This window comes from Staurois parvus, unplaced genomic scaffold, assembly GCF_062004578.1.
Source record: "Staurois parvus isolate SC_StPar_1 unplaced genomic scaffold, SC_StPar_1.0 ptg000570l, whole genome shotgun sequence".
In the NCBI taxonomy this organism is placed as follows: Eukaryota; Metazoa; Chordata; class Amphibia; order Anura; family Ranidae; genus Staurois; species Staurois parvus.
The window spans coordinates 2,267,415-2,280,873 of NW_028318366.1; positions in this window are offsets into that span (position 1 = coordinate 2,267,415).

Below are 13,459 nucleotides of genomic sequence, written 5' to 3' on the forward strand. Positions count from 1 at the left end.
TGATAGGTAGTGAGGAAGTGAAATGAGGAGGTTCCACACCTTTGGGATTTCAAAGCAGTCATTGGATTTCAGGCTCCTGTATGTCGCTAGGCTCCCAAAAAGTCTCACACATGTGGTACCCCCATACTCGGTAGAAGTAGCAGAATGTATTTTGGAGTGTAATTCCACATATACCCATGGCTTGTGTGACAAATATATAATTTAAGATACAACTTTGTGTAAAGAAAAAAATTTTTTTTCCAAAAACTTGTGGAAAAAAATAAATCTTCCATGGACTCAATATGTCTCTCAGCAGATAGCTTAGGGTGTCTACTTTCTGAAAAGGGGTCATTTGGGGGTGTTTGTACTATTCTGGTATTTTAGCACCTCAAGAAATGTGATGAGGAGTCAAAGTAAAAGCTGTGTAAATTCCATGATCTCTCCCATAGTTTGTAGACACTATAACTTTCACAAAGCAATCAATATACACTTATTGGGAATGTTTTTAACAAAAACATGTAGTAGAATACATTTTGGCCTAAATTTATGATGAAATTTAATTTTTTTGATATTTGTTATGACATAAATGAGAAAATATTGTTTTTATTAAAAATTTTGGTCTTTTTTTGTTTATAGAGCAGAAAATAAGAAGTGCACAGGTGATCAATGACCACTAAGGGAAAACTATTTGTGTGAAAAAAAGGATGCAAATTTAATTTACTTACACAATAATCAATAAACAGAATTCCGCACCCTATCACCTACAAAAATATCTACTATACCCAAAAGAAAAGTAAACTTTCACCCTTGAAAGTATGTGTACATGTAACTAAACTCTTCTTTAAACATAGATGAATCTATCCCAATATACAATAAAATAATACATAAATACAATTTACAATAAAATAAATAAAATAAATTGTAAATTACATTACATTACATGTAGTTTATATAGCACCAAAGGGTTTGCTCAGCGCTGTACAATAGAGGGGGGGACAATACATGAAACATTACAGCAACTACGAACAGCACACGAGGGGTAAGAGGGCCCTACTCTTTCGAGCTTACAATCTAGGAGGGAGGGGGTAGTGGTACAGGAGGAAGTGGCTGTGGGGGATGGAGTGGTAGGAGGAATGAAGGAGAGCAGCAGTTAGGTGAGGGTGGGGTAGGCTTCCCTGAAGAGGTGGGTTTTCAAGGAGCGCCTGAAGGTGAGGAGGGAAGGTGACAGTCTGATGGATTGGGGTAGTGAGTTCCAGAGGATGGGGGAGGACCTGGAGAAGTCTTGCAGACGTGCGTGTGAGGAGGAGACCAGGGAGCAAGATAGAAGGAGGTCCTGTGAAGAGCGAAGGGTACGGGTAGGGTGGTACTTGGGAATCAGGTCGGTGAGGTAGTTAGGGGCAGTGTTGTGAATGGCTTTGTAGGTCAGAGTGAGTAGTTTGAATTTGATGCGTTGGGCGATAGGGAGCCAGTGGAGGGAGAGGCAGAGGGGGGTGGCAGAGGTGGAGCGAGTGGTGAGGTGGATGAGTCTGGCCGCTGAGTTGAGGATGGTCTGAAGCGAGGAGAGCCTACACTGGGGTAGGCCGGTGAGGAGGGAGTTGCAGTAGTCCAGGCGTGAGATAATCAGGGAGTGCACAAGTAGTTTAGCGGTGTCTGGGGTAAGGAAGGAGCGTATTTTGGCAATATTGCGGAGGTGGAGCCTGCATGTGTTTGTCAGTGATTTGACATGAGGTTGGAAGGAGAGGTTAGAGTCCAGAATGACTCCAAGGACTTTGGCTTGCGGGGCGGGATTGATGGTGGTGATGTTAGTAGTGATGGATAGGATGGGGGGGGGGCGCGGGCATGAGGGAAGACGAGAAGCTCGGTTTTGGAGAGGTTGAGTTTGAGGAAATGGAGCGACATCCAGTCTGAGATGTCGTTTAGGAGGTGAGTGATGCGGGCGGAGAAAGTGGAGGTGAGGTGAGGGGTGGAGAGGTAAATTTGAGTGTCATCAGCATAGAGATGGTAGTTGAAGCCGTGGGAATGTATGAGTTTGCCAAGGGAGGAGGTGTAGATGGAGAAGAGAAGGGGTCCAAGGACAGAGCCCTGGGGGACCCCAACAGAGAGGGGGAGGGAAGGGGAGGTGGCACCATTGTAGGAAACGCTGAAGGAGCGTCGGGATAGGTAAGAGGAGAACCAGGAGAGAGCAGTGTCTCTGATGCCAAGGGAGAATAGTTTATTAAGGAGGAGGGGGTGGTCAACTGTGTCGAAGGACGCGGAGAGGTCCAGGAGGAGGAGGACAGAGTAGTCGCCTTTGGCTTTGGCGGTTAGTAGGTCGTTGGTGATTTGGTGATGTGCGCATGCTTTAGGGGGGAGGGGAATACGCCGGTAGAGAGGGAGAGATTGAAGATGTGGGTGAGGGAGCAGATGAGGGAAGAGGGGGGTGACTGGAGGAGTCGAGAGGGGATAGGGTCTAGGGGGCAGGTAGTGAGGCGGGCTTCTGAGAAGACCCTGGTGACTTCCTCAGTGGTAGCGGGGCTGAAGGAGTGCAGAGCTGGTGGGGTTACGGTAAGCGGGGTCTTGGGTGTGGAGGGGGGCAGTGCGGTTGCGAGGTCAGAGGAGGGAAGAGATGAGGGGGAGATAGGGGGGGGGAGGCTAGGTGGGGAGGTAGATTGCGAGTTGACTATGTCCTGACGGATTGCATCAATTTTGTTGTGGAAATGAGTGGCAATCTCGTGGGCGGTGAGTGAGGTACTGAGTGGAGGAGGGGGGGGAGAGAGCAGGGAGTTGAAGGTGGAGAAGAGTCGGCGAGGGCAGGAGGAGAGGGTGTTAATCAGGTTTACGAAGTAAGCCTGCTTGGCGGCGTGGAGGGAGGAGGTGTAAGTGAGGAAGGCAGATTTGTAGAGGGAGAATGAACGGGGGGACCTGGTTTTGCGCCATAGTCTTTCTAGCGTGCGACTGCGACGTTTGAGGCATTTAGTGTGGTCGTTCTGCCATGGTTGGAGCGGTCTGGGTTTGATGATGCGTGTGGTTAGGGGTGCCAGAGAGTCTAGGGTAGCTGATAGTGAGTCGTTGTACGTGTTAGTGGCTAGGTCAGGACAAGACAGTGGAAGGATGCTGTCGTGTAGGCGGTCGGCAGCTGAGTGGAGGGGGGCCGGGTTCAGGTTGCGGAGGTTGCGGCTGGTGATGGTTTGGCGCTCTGGGGGGGGGAGTTAGGGGAAGGGGAGATGGAGAACGTGAGGAGGTGGTGGTCGGAGAGAGGGAAGGGGGTGTTAGAGAACTGGTTGAGGGTACAGAGGTGGGAGAAGACGAGGTCCAGGGTGTTCCCAATGATGTGGGTGGAGGATTGAGTGTGCTGTGTGAGCGCGAAGGAGGAGGTTAGGTGGAGGAATTGGGAAGTAGCCGGGCTGTTATTGATGGGGATATTGAAGTCCCCGAGGATGATGGTTGGTAGCTCAGAGGAGAGGAAGAAGGGAAGCCAGGCAGCGAAGTCGTCCAGGAAGCGGGGTATGGATCCAGGAGGCCTGTAGATCACTGCGATCCTTAGGGGGGTGGGTGAGAAGAGCCGGATGCAGTGAGCTTCGAAGGAGGAGAAAGTTAGGGAGGGAGGATTAGGGAAGACCTGGAAGGTGCTCAGCAGTGATAGGAGCAGGCCGACCCCACCACCTTTGTGACTTGGTGAATGGGACCAGACGAGACCTCCATAGGAGAGTGCCGCAGGGGAGGTGGAGTCAGTGGCCTGTACCCAGGTTTCGGTGATGGCTAGGAGGTTAAGGGAGCGGGAGATAAAGAGGTCATGGATGGCAGTAAGTTTGTTGCAGACCGAGCGGGCGTTCAGGAGTGCAACCGAGAGAGGGGGGATGGATGCGGGGAGAAGGGGCACAGATATGAGGTTGAGGGGGTTACGGCAGCTGGCGGGAGCGGGGGGGTCCCTAGAGGAGGGGTGAGGTGGCGAGGGGCCAGGGTTCGGGGAGATGTCCCCAGCAGATAGGAGAAGGAGAAGGGTGAGGAAGGTGGCATGGGGATGGGAAGTGTAGGAGCGTGTGGGTCTGATAGTGGTGGCACGTGGGTCGACGGGGGAGTGGAGTAGCAGGAGGAGGTGGTGAGTGCCGTAGTGGGGAGAGGGGAGTAGTGAAGGGGCAATGTAGAGCTGTTTTGGGGGGGTAGGCGGGTAGAGGGAGGCGATTTTTGGGATGGTGGAGAGGAAAATGAGGAGGAGGAGTGCAGGAGGCATGTTGGGGTGGGTGGGGTGATAGTTGGGTCAGGGGAGGTGAAGGGATACAGGTCAGGGCAAGGTGGTGTGGGGAATCTGTATTACCGTGGGAGAGTCATTTGAGTCTTTCTGTAGGGGTAGAGTGAGGGTGGAGGGCGGCAGCTGGTTGGCAGCAGTCTGTGGGTGCAGTAAGCTGGCGACCATGGGTGCTGTGGCATGTCTTCAGTGGGTACGGTGGTTCGGCTAGTGGAGGGGTCGTAGGGTGCGATGGCTGGGGGTGATGGTAGGCACGGCGACTGGTGATGCTGGCGGCTCGGTGACTGGGGTTGTTGAGGCCAGGCGTCGGGTGCTGAGGGCTCGGCGTCGTGAGGCGCTGAAGGTGTTGAAGGATCGTCATCAGAGTCGAGCGGGGCGTTGCGGTAGCGATCGTCGGCCCTGCGTGGTTTGTGCTCAACCGTGATCTGTTGTGGCCGGTGGGAGAGACCGCTGCTTCAAGGGTCGTGGTGGGCCATTAGTCGCCGGGGCATCGCCAGAGGGAATAGCGTGCCGGAAATCAGGGTGCTGGGCGAGCGGTCCCTGGTGTGGTGGCTGGCTGGTAATCCCAGGTGGGGTGGTGGGCAGGGGATCCCCGGTGGGATGGTGGCCGTGCTATCCCTGGTGGGGTAGTAGCGATCCCTGGAGGGATAGTGGCTTAGGGTCCCTGGTGGTTTGGGGTTTCAGGTGGATGGTGGGATCCCTGAGTGAGTGAGTCCCTGGAGGCTGGCGGTGTGATGGTGGTTGGGCTCCCTGGTGGGTAGTGGGCGCCCCTGGTGAAGTACCTGGTGTCCTGGAGCGTCGGGGTGGAGGTGGATCCCTCCTGGGTTAGCAGGACCGTTGGTGGTGGTGGTAGCTTCCCGGAGGAGCGGAGGCGTCCCGCCGCGGCCGCAATTCCCGCCGCGATTCCAGCCACGGCTGGCAGGAAACACCGCGGCTTCGGGTGCCACGGTAGGCCTCAGGCTGCTGCGAACCGCCAGAGCTCCGCTGGAGGGACGGAGTGACTGTGGGTGTTGGTGGGGACCTCGGCAGCAGACACAGGGGCCCAGATGGGCCCTGATGGCAGCGGTAGGGGCGCAGGGGTGATCCCCTGATCGGCGGGGACCGAGGAGCGGAGTGGCAGTAGTCCGGGCTGATGTCCGGCGATCTGGTCGGCCGCGCCAAAAATCGAGGCCGCGGCTTCAGGTGCCGGGTAGGCCGCAAGTCCCGGAGCTCCGGGAGAAAGGTCCAGTGGCCTTCCCTGGCTGGCGAACAGGGACCGGAGGGTCGTGGGGCCCCCGTCAGGGTCCGCTGCCGCCCAGATGGCAGCGGATTGGGGCCGGGGGAGCAGGAGCTCGCCGAGACACGTCCGTCTCGCCGGACGTCCGAGGTCTTATTTAGTAAATTAAAATTAATATCCCAAAAAATTATATATCAAACTAAATGTCCCAAAAAATAAATGTCCAAAATGTCTCTGTAAAGATGTCTTTTCAAATTCCAAAGCAAACTCGTATCATCTTTAATCATCCAGTATGGAAATTCCAAAATTCTTTGTGAACCTCAAAAACTAAACTTCTGATAGTGTATTACCTTTATACTGAACATACATGTAAAATAGTGAAAACGTTTGTGTATTTGGTAGATTTTATATTAACTGTTAGTGTTTTTTAGGGGTTGATTTTATTTATTTTATTTATATATTTTATTTAATTTATCTTATTATATATCATATTTATCCTCATTTTTATGAGATAGTTTGGGGGATATGGATCAGGTTTAGTCTGTGTGTGAGTAGATGTAGAATGTATTGATCTGGGAATGCATAGATTGACCAGTAGAGGGAGTCATTACCATAGGGGGTATAAGATTGTCATTGTATTGAATATCGGTCTGTTATATATTTATATATTATATAAGAAGGGTGTATATACATTGCTACTATTTAGTTGGATTCACAGTATATGTTGATCCTTTTTAGCATTTTAATTACATGGGGATTTAGATCAGGTATGGGGGCGTGTACCTGTTAGGGGGAGTGGGGGGGTCATTAAGATGGAGTTTATGTTACAGTATAGGTACACAGTTATATGGTTCTAGTATAGATGCTGTGTGATTGCAGTGTTTGTATAGGGATTGCAGTGCTCGTATAGGGATTGCAGCGCTCGTATAGGGATTGCAGTGTTCGTATAGGGATTGCAGTGCTCGTATAGGGATTGCAGTGTTCGTATAGGGATTGCAGTGTTCGTATAGGGATTGCAGTTCTCGTATAGGGATTGCAGTGTTCCCATAGGGATTGTAGTGCTCGTATAGGGATTGCAGTGTTCGTATAGGGATTGCAGCATTCGTATAGGGATTGCAGCGCTCGTATAGGGATTGCAGCGCTCGTATAGGGATTGCAGTGTTCATATAGGGATTGCAGCGCTTATATAGGGATTGCAGTGTTCGTATAGGGATTGCAGTGTTCGTATAGGGATTGCAGTGTTTGTACAGGGATTGCAGTGTTCGTATAGGGATTGCAGTGTTCGTATAGGGATTGCAGTGCTCATATAGGGATTGCAGTGTTCGTATAGGGATTGCAGTTCTCGTATAGGGATTGCAGTGTTCGTATAGGGATTGTAGTGCTCGTATAGGGATTGCAGTGTTTGTATAGGAATTGTAGTGCTCGTATAGGGATTGCAGTGTTTGTATAGGGATTGCAGTGCTCGTATAGGGATTGCAGTGTTTGTATAGGGATTGCAGTTCTCGTATAGGGATTGCAGTGTTCGTATAGGGATTGCAGTGTTCATATAGGGATTGCAGTGCTCGTATAGGGATCACAGTGCCCTTATAGGGTATGGGAATAAAGATATACATGCCACCATTTTTCCATATAGTAAGATGGCGGATTCAATTTCTGGCCCTTGATGTGGGACAGAATATAAGGAACCACCTCTCAGACATCTTGATCCCTTGTGAAAAAGTCCAGGAAGTGACGAAACGCGTCAGAACACGTAACGTCTGAAGAACTCACGCAAAACCGAAAGTGTGGTGGTGGCCATTTTGGAAGTGGGAACATGCGGTTCTCTATACATAGGACTACACCTGAGCTGTTCTGAATGCTGGAAGCTGATATTCTTCAATTGTAATGTAAGATATTCAATAAATATTGACTTCTGTTACTATATAGCGCTGATTGTCTCCTATCTCACCTGATGAGGAATATGGAAGAGTGCCAACAGGAACATTAGGAAGCCTGGAGAGTGCGACTATCCCCTGAAAGTCTGTGATTTATTTCCAGAGGGGAATGATCCATTGTTGCCCCAGTTGGAGGAGAGCACTTTATTGTTCACTATTATTGAGTTTGTAGAGCTCACTATTAGAGATTTGGGTTATTCTCCATCCTCACTATTTGGAGGTGATCACGTTTCATCGTTTGGACTTGGAATGGTCACTCTTCTGATTCTTGTCACGAGTGTATTTACATATTCAGAGATTGATATATTGGTAGAGGAATTGTTTTTTCACGTGTGAGCTCACGGTATGCAGTTGGCATGATACACGGTTCTTTCACTATTTTACATGTATGTTCAGTATAAAGGTAATACACTATCAGAAGTTTAGTTTTTTGAGGTTCATGAAGAATTTTGGAATTTCCATACTGGATGATTAAAGATGATACGAGTTTGCTTTGGAATTTGGAAAGACATCTTTACAGAGACATTTTGGACATTTATTTTTTGGGACATTTAGTTTGATATATAATTTTTGGGGATTTTTATTTTATTTTACAATTTATTTTTTTATTTTATTGTATATTGGGATAGATTCATCTATGTTTAAAGAAGAGTTTAGTTACATGTTCATTTATTTACTGTATTGCATGACCGCGCAATTGTCAGTAAAACTAGTGCAGTGCTGTATAGTAAAAAATGGTGTAAATTCCATTATCTCTCCCATAGTTTGTAGACGCTATAACTATCACACAAAGCAATCAATATACACTCATTGGGATTTTTTTTACCAAAAACATGGAGCAGAATACATTTTGGCCTAAATTTATAACTAACTTTGAGTTTACTATATATTTTTTATAGCCAACAGTAAAAAATATTGTTTTTTCAAAATTTTTGGTCTATTTTTGTTTATAGCACAAAAAATAAAAACCACACAGGTCATCAAATACCTCCGAAAGAAAGCTCTATTTGTGTGAAAAAAAGGACATAAATTTCATTTGGGTGCAGCATTGCATGACCGCGCAATTATCCGTTGAATTAGTAGAGCGCCAGAGGTCTGGTCAAGAAGGGGGGTAAATCCTCAGGATGGCGAGGGGTTAAACTGGGTCCTAGTGCCTGCCAGTGCCGTCATTGGTGACAGGCGCTCCTGGGTCATATTGCCTGCCGGTGCCGTCATTGGTGGAAGGCGCTACTGGGTCCTAGTGCCTGCCGGTGCCATCATTGGTGACAGGTGCGCCTGGGTCATATTGCCTGCTGGTGCCGTCATTGGTGGAAGGCGCTACTGGGTCCTAGTGCCTGCCGGTGCCATCATTGGTGACAGGCGCGCCTGGGTCATATTGCCTGCCGCTGCCATCATTGGTGACAGGCGCGCCTGGGTCCTAGTGCCTGCTGGTGCCATCATTGGTGATAGGCGCACCCGGGTCCTAGTGCCTGCCGGTGCCGTCATTGGTGATAGGCGCACCCGGGTCCTAGTGCCTGCCGGTGCCGTCATTGATGACAGGCGCACCCGGGTCATATTGTCTGCCGGTGCCGTCATTGGTGACAGGCGCGCCTGGGTCCTAGTGCCTGCCGGTGCCATCATTGGTGACAGGCGTGCCTGGGTCCTACTGCCCACCTGCCTGTATGTCTTGTCAGATTCATGCGTCATGGCGATCTTCTCATTCCTGGACAGAAACAATGGCCGTGAAATGACAGAGCTGAATCCTTTAAGGCCCCGTGGGTGTCTGCCATCCGGTCCAGGGGCTTTATTCAGTCTAAATATTTCTGGATCATATCAACTGTGAGCCAATGTGGATCATCTGGGGGGGTGTCAGTACCACCCCCCATTATGGACAAGAGCCCCCCCATGCTCCTTTGTATACACAGAGCTGAAGAAGGGATTTCATACATTGTCCTTCTCTTTGTCCCCAGTCACCCCCTCTAGATGGTTCTGTAAAGGGCCTCCATGCTGGGACCGGACCTTTCTACTATTCATATATTGGAGGAATGTTTTGGGGTCGTCCTGATATCTTTCTGTCGTTTGTTTTCAGTTTTTGTGCCTTTATTTCCTTTTTGCATCTTCTGTTCTATTCTTTGTAATGTGTAAACGATGATCGCGTTCCTTCATTGTTATATGTAATAAAAGCTCTTTTCTTATTATCTATCGCTTTTGTAACTTTGGCCGTAAGCCACATAGGTTGGATTTGTAACCTTTTATACTTGTTGCCCATGGGAATATATTTTGCAGTGTGGTCACATAGAGTCTTTTTGAAGAACTCCCATTTCTGTGTTGTGTTCATTGATGCCAATATTCCCTCCCAGTCTAAGTCTTGGAGAGCAGCTCTCAACTTTGGAAAATTAGCTCTCTTAAAATTGAGCATTTTTATTTTTCCTGTGCTTACTGTTTATAGCTAACAATAAATGAAATCATGTTGTGGTCACTGCTACCCAGATGTTCTTTTATATGGACATTCATAATAAGCTCTTCATGGTTGGAGATGACCAGGTCCAGCAGAGCATCATTCCTAGTTGGGGCCTTTATGAACTGGACCATAAAATTGTCCTGTAGTAGGTTTATACATTTTTGGCCTTTAACTGTTCCTGCAGTACCATTACTCCAGTCAATTTCCGGGTAGTTACAATCCCCCATTATTATCACTGTCCCAGCCCTTGCAGCCCTTTCCATCTGTGGGAGGAGCTGAGTCTCCACCTCCTCATTAACACTGGGAGGCCTATAACAAACTCCAATGATGACCTTTGTAGTACCGCCCCCCCATGTGCAGCTCCACCCATAATACTTCAGCCTCATCACACTCTCCATCAACTAGGTCCTCTTTCACACTCGCTCTGAGATCACTTCTCACATAGAGACAGACTCCACCCCCTTTCCTATTTCCCCCGTCTCTCCGAAAGAGAACCTAGCCAGGAATATGAATGGCCCAGTCATGTGAGGAATGAAGCCAAGATTCAGCAATACCAATTCAATCCTAGTTCTCTTCATGCACCAAACCTTTCAACTCACCTATTGTGCTGGGCACACTTCTGGCATTGGGGAACAAACACTTTCATTCACTGACACCTTGTTCATTCGCCGACACCTTGTTCATTCGCCGACACCTTGTTCACATGGATTTTTTGTATTTTTTATTTGCATACAAAAATGGTACCAATTGCACTGGTTGTTTGTAACATGGGAACCTTCTTATCATCTACCATCGCCCTCCCCCCATCTTTCCACATTCCACCCCCCAATAAGTATTGACCCATCTGATCTGTCTACCCCGTTATAATACCTGATGTACAGGAAAACAGGACTTCAGTGAGGAACATTTCCCTCACTCAGGACCGGAAAGTGGCTTCTCCCCTGTGTGAGATCTGTGATGTATGTAAACACTGGACTTCTGTGAAAAACATTTCCCGCACTCAGGACAAGAATACGGCTTCTCCCCAGTGTGAGATCTCTGATGTCTGTTAATATGGGATTTAACTGAAAAACATTTCCCACACATAGGACAGGAATACGGCTTCTCTCCCGTGTGAGATCTCTGATGTGTGTAAAGACTGGACTTCACTGAAAAACATTTCCCACACTCAGGACAAGAATATGGCTTCTCCCCAGTGTGAGATCTCTGATGTGTGTTAAAATAGGACTTAACTGAAAAACATTTCCCACACTCAGGACAGGAATACGGCTTCTCTCCCGTGTGAGATCTCTGATGTGTGTAAAGACTGGACTTCACTGAAAAACATTTCCCACACTCAGGGCAGGAATACGGCTTCTCTCCTGTGTGAGATCTTTGATGTATGTAAAGACTGGACTTCAATGAAAAACATTTCCCACACTCAGGACAGAAATGTGGCTTCTCCCCTGTGTGAGATCTCTGATGATAATCAAGTTTGGACTTCAGTGAAAACCATTTCCCGCACTCAGAACAAGAATACAGCTTCTCCCCTGTGTGAGATCTCTGATGACTTTTAAAATGGGACTTAACTGAAAAACATTTCCCACACTCAGGACAGGAATATGGCTTCTCTCCCGTGTGAGATCTCTGATGTGTGTAAAGACTGGACTTCAATGAAAAACATTTCCCACACTCGGGACAGGAATACGGCTTCTCCCCTGTGTGAGATCTCTGATGTGTGGAAAGACTGACCTTCTCTGAAAAACATTTCCCGCACTCAGGACAGGAATACGGCTTCTCCCCTGTGTGAGATCTTTGATGTGTGTAAAGATTGGACTTCACTGAAAAACATTTCCCACACTCGGGACAGGAATACGGCTTCTCCCCTGTGTGAGATCTCTGATGTGTGGAAAGACTGACCTTCTCTGAAAAACATTTCCCGCACTCAGGACAGGAATACGGCTTCTCCCCTGTGTGAGTTCTTTGATGTTTGTAAAGATTGGACTTCTCTGAAAAACATTTTCCACACTCAGGACAGGAATGTGGCTTCTCCCTTGTATGAAATCTTTTATGCCCATTCAGACCAGATTTAGACTGGAAACCTTTCCCGCACTCAGTACAGGAGAAGCTCTTCCCTTTTGGAAGGCCGGCCCGGTCCCGCACAGTCTGAGGTTCCTCAGGATACGAGGAATCCGATGGTCCATCTACACTGGGTGGTGCCGGATGGACATTGGAGGGAGCCGGGTTTTCTCCTGGACTATACTGTGTGATGTCCTCATCTTCTACTTTCCAGTCTGGAGACAAAGTGAGACAATCCTCGGAGGTTTTCCTCATCTCCCGGCCATGGACTAAAATACAAAGAGGATTACTAGACAGGAGCTGATTGGTTCCTCTAAACCAGGACTCCGCCCACATCAGGCAGCTTGGTCTCTGAGGAGTTTACAATTCCACCATCAAGGAAACTAGGAAATGGCTCCTCTGATCTCCTACCAGGTCATTTCTTTATTCATGGACCTTAGTCAGAGAGTGAGGAAACAACCAGAACTGTCTTTTATAGGAGGGACAGTGATGAGGGGATTATAGGACGAGGGTCCCCACCCCCTCTATCACTCATCGCCATCTTCCCAACACAAGAAGTACTGCACTTCCTTATTTACTCCATGATTTAGTCATGAAGAACAGCAGGGCTGAGCCCCACCAGAGGTCAGAGAGTGAGGATGGGGGGAGAACAACCAAGATGAAGACTGGACTGATCCTGAAGACCACCATCATTGGGGTATTGACTCCTCCCTCATTATCACTTTCTGTTTAAGGGTCCAAAGTTGGAGGATGTTATCACATTATTATCACCATGTAAAAGTCTGTGCTCCAATCACATCAGCCGATATAAAATGTCCAGCTGGGAGGAAATGGGTGTAACAAAAGAGAATCCATATTATGTGTATATATATAGCAGTGGGGGGAGGGGGGAGAGCAGAAGTCAGGAGTATGTAATGTACAACATAGAGTATATAGTGCAGGGGTCAGGAGTATGTAATGTACAACAGAGTATATAGTGCAGAGGTCAGGAGTATGTAATGTACAACATAGAGTATATAGTGCAGGGGTCAGGAGTATGTAATGTACAACATAGAGTATATAATGCAGGGGTCAGGAGTATGTAATGTACAACATATAGTATATAATGCAGGGGTCAGGAGTATATAATGTACAACATAGAGTATATAGTGCAGGGGTCAGGAGTATGTAATGTACAACATAGAGTATATAGTGCAAGGGACAGGAGTATGTAATGTACAACATAGAGTATATAGTGCAGGGGTCAGGAATATGTAATGTACAACATAGAGTATATAGTGCAGGGGTCAGGAGTATGTAATGTACAACATAGAGTATATAGTGCAGGGGTCAGGAGTATGTAATGTACAACATAGAGTATATAGTGCAGGGGTCAGGAGTATGTAATGTACAACATGGAGTATATAGTGCAGGGGTCAGGAGTATGTAATGTACAACATGGAGTATATAGTGCAGGGGTCAGGAGGATGTAATGTACAACAGAGTATATAGTGCAGGGGTCAGGAGTATGTAATGTACAACATAGAGTATATAGTGCAAGGGTCAGGAGTATGGAATGTACAATATACATTATACAGTGTAAGGGTCAGAACTCATAATATTGGTAT